We start from the raw sequence: 5,778 nt of genomic DNA on the forward strand, positions 1-5,778 counted from the left end.
TCTTTGGGGCGATTGCCTCAGCAATGTCCCTTGCAAATTTGGACGTTCCTGCATTTGCAACGTTTGGTCTGAACGTTTTAGAGAAGTCTCGTGGACTTCCACCTGTGCTTTTTGGTTTGAAGGCTTGTCCAAAATGCCTTTTCGGTTGGGATTCCGTTTCCTTACGCTTCCCTTTTGCCCTATGGCGAGGGTTCGCGTCGGAGTCGGATTCCTCCGAGTCATCCTCCCAGTACTCGAATTCGTCGGCCTGTTGCACGGAACGCAAGCGTTCGTCCAACTCAGCCTGGAATTCCTTTTGTCGTGCCTCCGCCCATGCCTTAACTTCATCGAGAGTCTGGCGGGGGAGTCTTCGTTTCTCAAACTGGGTATCGGTGGATCCCAGTAGGCGATCATTTACTGCACTTGCCCCAGCTTTGGTAAGTGGGGTAGTGTTCGTAAAATTTACTTCACTTGCCCCTGCTTGGGTAACCGGGGTAGTGTTTGTAAAAACTGTGTTGCCGGTATTCCCCGCAGTAGCTGGGGTTGTGGTTACCGGCATCTCTCTAACCATCTTTGTAGAAGTTTGAAAAAACTGGAGAAAAATAAAGTTCTAGCTTTATGCACGGATGGCGCCAATGAAGAAACACTAACCGGACCCCGGACAGATTACTGGTAACCTGGGGGTTGGATAGCTGTTTCCCACGAGGGGTTAGACCCTTGGAAGATGGTTCTTCTGATAACCTGCAAAACAGACACCGTGAGCTCGTCACTGAGAAGGGGGGGGTTCCTCCTTGTGACCACCCTCCGGCGTGAGAATCAGACTAGATTGCTCTTTAAATATAAAAGTATATTAAGAGATTGCTAGAGCAGATATCAGGTATAATATGATGATAATGTAGTAAGATGATCATACAAGGTAAGATGAGATGGTCATACCATTTGTGGTATTTATAGCCGAAGGTAGGTTTCCAAAGAGGTATGGCCGGCTGCAACAGTGTTCCTGTTCCACCAACAGTAGCCTACGCACGTGCCCTGCTGGTAGTTGGTGGGTAGGTAGCGGCTGATAGTGACCAGGCCTGCTGTATACTATTCCTGTTCCACCAACTGACGGCTACGCACGTGGTATGGCAGTAGTTGGTGAGTAGGCAGCGGCTAATAGTGATACAGTACAGGAGCATGCTGCTCGCCATACTGTATCAGTGAGCTGTCGTATCTCTGATCAGATCTTTCGCCCATACCTCGTCAGGTACAGTAAAAGATCCTTCAGTATACGGACTGGCTTATTTGGGCGGGAGTATTCCCCCTCCCGCCTCTGTGCGGGATTGCTCCCGGCTTGGCTCATTCCTTCAGGTGACACTGAATGATCGAGAGCTAAGTGCCTTGTGCGTGTAGCCATGCTGCGCGGGTGGCCTTCCCTAATGGCTTGTATCCGAGGCTGCGGGGACAGGCGGAGTCCTTCACCATTGGGAGGCATTTCCTGCGGGACCAGCTTGCGTACTGCGTGTAAGGACGTCACGTCTCTGAGCATGGTTGGTCCTGCGGATCCAGTTGGTCTCTGCGCAGACGTCCCTGTTTAAGGTGAGTCTTGCGGGTTCCACTGGGCTCTGCTAGGACCTACCTCTTCAGTTAGCCTGTTAGGAATTGCACACCAAAATACCTAATACTTACGATAACAACATAGGATTCTTTGACCCAGTGGGCTAGCCAGCCCAAATTAACCTGTTATCCACCCTTTTCGACTGCTTTTCATTTTCATTTTCATTTTGATAAACCTGAATGTCTGGTTCAATGATTTTCAAGGTGAAATAGGCTATATAATTCAATCAAACTAACCTAATTTTTAACACCGTTTTCTATATTAGTGATCAGTTGATATGTATTCCAACAGAAATTGCATATAACAAACATAATTTCTTTGTAAATTTTCACACATTTCTTACAAAAATCACATAAATATGAGAATCACAAACCAAACAAACCCACAACCTTAAAACAAACTAATAAGCAAGATACACAGTAAACTGAAGTAGTGTCTCTGTGCCATCATTGTTCTCCTGATTTATACCCTGGAAAGTCTTCACCACAGCATGTCCCTTCGCATTCACGTACTTACCGGTGCCGCCCATCACCGCTAGCTGAGACTCCGCCACGGCGCTCCGGTGAACCCCCATAAAACTCAAACTATCAATGTAACTCCCATGCATAAACATCACAGTGAAAGCCATTGTTTGACTCTTTCCGTCGATCGAGCTCGATACATAGAACCCTTGAGCCTTCCCAATCAAACCGGACCCGAGCTCGTGTCCTTCAGTCAGCTCGTCATCAATCACGGTCAATGTCCCGAACATAAATTGTTGTAAGGCGTTACCTTGAGGTAACTGTCCCCCGTTAATGGCCGCAAACACGTTGTTGTTGTTGTTGAAGTTATTGTTGTTGTTGTTATTGTTATTGTTTTGGAAAACGTTTGAGGTGGTCCCGCCCAGGCCGGTTAGGAATGGGAGATTATTATTGTTGATAATCCCATTATTTCCGTCGTCTTGTGGAACCCCGTTGTTAACCGGGAGATTGGCACCGTTTGGTTTTGCAAATGGGACCTGACCATTGACAGCCGGGTTAGTCACGGCTCCCGTGACGGCTTTAGCCGACGGATTGGACCCGCCAAGAATATCATGCATGAAAAAGGTTAATGTGTGGTCAGGGCCTTCGACGGGGACCACACCAGAGGTGCTAGTAGCCGGGTTAGGTGGTATGGCACCCAAGGGGGTGACATCGTCGCCTTCTTTGGGTGCAGCCATGGGGGAGATGGGTTCAGTCTCCTCGACTAGGGTACGAGCTGAGGAGACTGAAGGGAAGGTGGTGGCTAGGAACAGAAGGGAGAGTAGTGTAAAATAAGTGAAGGTAGAGCCTGCCATATTGAAAGTTTGATTTAGTGATGATTGATGCTTTAGGTGGATATTGTTGGATGTGATGTGTTTGGATGATGAAGATGTGTGTATTTATACACAAAAAGAATGGAGGATTCAAAAATGGTGAAGTTGATAACATGGGGCAGGTGCCATTAGAGTTAGCCAACTAAACTTGTGTTCTTTAAATGTTAAAATGCTACTGGAAGTATTTTAATTCAAACATTCTAAATTGTTTTGTTAATAATAAAGAATTGATGAGCTAAAATCTTACTATCTTACTTCTTATCTTACTATAATAATAAATAAAAATCATCTAATGTCACGTGTCCTTCTTGATCCTTTCAATCCTATGTGGCAACTTTCTAATCACTCAAATTGTCATGTGTCATTTAACTCCAAATTAAAAAATTAAACATTTGGGTTCTCCGTATTTAGTTAATCTTAACATTAAAATTAACATCTACATATAAACTCTCATTTCAAAACCTTATTATGTGTGTTTCTAAATCCAAAAAATATGATATTTAAAGCATTGATCAGAATGAGGTTGATCAGGCGATGAACAATAGTAAATTTGACATTATTAAATAATCACGTTTACTTCGTTTACCTCTTAATATGGATTGAAACTTATTTCTTAACAGATTCTCATAAGAATTTTTGGCTTATTCAATCTGTAGATGACTTAAACAAAATGTTAGATCATTTTGTTAAATTAATAAGTTAAGAATTACAAATTTATGTATGACAAGAATCTCTACATATTATAAAATATCTTATTATTATGTGCCTTTGTAATGTAAATTTTAAATAATATAAAGAATTAAACTTATAAATTACATTGTGCATAACATAAAGAACTAAATCTCTTTTTACACGTGCAATCTGCTAAAAACAAGTCACTCACATAATAGCCTTACTTATATTTACTTATATATGTTATATGCATTGGTTTAGTACTCCAAAATCTAAAGCTACTTTAGAATAATGCTAACATCCATCTTTCTAGAAATTAATTATATGAGAAGTGGCATATTTTGCCATCACTCACATGATAGCCTAAGTACTGGTTTAGTACAACAAAATCTAAAGCTACTTTAGGAGAATGATAACATCTATGATTCTATAAATTGATTTTGCACCTTAATAATATGGAAAGCGGCATTTTTTTATCGTAATTTTGCACCTTGAATTGAAGCATGACCAAAAATATGTTATTTGTAATTTATGATATGAATTATAAATATCTGTAATTATTTTTGATATATGTTGTATTTTATTTTTTTTTGTTTATTTTGTTTTATTACCCGCCCGTGTAATACACGGGATCTAACCTAGTTAAGTAAATATTTACAAAAAGCATTATTAATATGAAACATACTTGAGGTTAGAATTCACGGATATTAAATTGCTGATCAATTGATGTCAAATTTGACATCATTTTTGAATAATCAAATTGTCTAATAATTTTATTCAAACTTTTTTTTTGTGCAAACGGGACCAGCCGAGCCCAGCTTTCAAGCTCAGCTTGTTTACATACAAGAACTCGAGCTCAACTCATTTCTAACTCTATTTATAAATCTTTAGCTCGATTTGTGAGTAATTTTTTTCAAACTCAACTTGTTTTAGTAAACTTTTTATATATAACATTAGCTTTTGAACCCATGTATAACACGGGATTTATCAAATGATAAAAATAAATAAGGTTTGTTATTTCAATTATGATTCCCAAAATACTTATGAATTAATTTAAGGTACAAAGTAAAACTTATGAATTATATATATATTTTTTTTCAGTTCACGACTTATGAAACGAATACTTTTCATTTTTCACCCCATGCATTACACATGATGGAAAATATGAACTTAATGTAATTTATCGTATAACAATATTTAAAAGATGATAATTAATGCGTATATATAGACAATAATTTAGAGCACAGTATTATTAAACAATATTAATGTAGAACTAAATATATATTTTCTACACTGGAAAAAAAACCACCAACCTAATAGTTGATTCTATTTAGCATCAACTTTTTTGAAAAGGTGATTATAAATATGATGTTTACACAACTTTAAATAATGAAGAGTTAAGTGTTATTTTCATACTTGAGGTTTGACTAACTGCGCAACTTTAGTACTTTTTCAAATTTCTTTCAGATCAACACCCACGTTTCTAAAATCATGCTATTTTAGTACTTTTCGTTAACCCAGTTTATTTTTTCTGTTAAGTTAAGTAAAATAGTAATATTTTTATTTCTCATTTACTTAACCCTGTAGTAAAAAACAAATGAATCGAACTACTCTTTATTAACCAAACTAAACAAATCGAACTACTTTTTTAACAAAAATAAATAAAGTAAACTACTTTTTTTACCAAAAGTAAACGACCTAAACCAGTGTTTTAACAAAAATACAAAAACCAGACTACTTTTTTAACAAAATAAACGAACCGAACCACATTTTTTTAACAAAAATAAACGAATCGTACTGCTTAAAAAAACAAATAAATGAACCGAGCCACTTTTTTTAGCAAAAACTGAACGAACCTTACCAGTTTTTTAACAAAAGAATAAATGAACCGTACATTTTAACAAAAATAAACGAACCGAACAACATTTTTTAACAAACAAAATAAACAAACCATTTTTTTAACAAAAGAATAAACGAACCGTACATTTTTTAACAAAAGTAAATGAGCCGAACTACTTTTAAAAAAACAAACAAACAGAATCATCTTCTTTAACGAAAATAAAATAACCGAACTACTTTTTTTAGCAAAAATAAACAAACTGAACTACTTTTTATAACAAATTAGTTCCGTTCGTTTATACTGAACCACTTTTGTAATAAAATAACATGATTTTGGAAACATTAGGTATTGATTGTA

General features: G+C 37.2%; 1 pseudogene; it reads right to left on the bottom strand.

Annotated features, from left to right (window-relative positions):
* Positions 1–1,913: 1,913 nt before the first annotated feature.
* Positions 1,914–2,904, bottom strand: LOC143619754 (dirigent protein 10 pseudogene; annotated as a pseudogene).
* Between the last annotated feature and the right edge of the window lie 2,874 nt (positions 2,905–5,778).

This window comes from Bidens hawaiensis, unplaced genomic scaffold (assembly GCF_021521415.1).
Source record: "Bidens hawaiensis isolate Kalapana, Puna unplaced genomic scaffold, B.hawaiensis_p1.1 tig00002507_1, whole genome shotgun sequence".
NCBI classification, from domain to species: Eukaryota; Viridiplantae; Streptophyta; class Magnoliopsida; order Asterales; family Asteraceae; genus Bidens; species Bidens hawaiensis.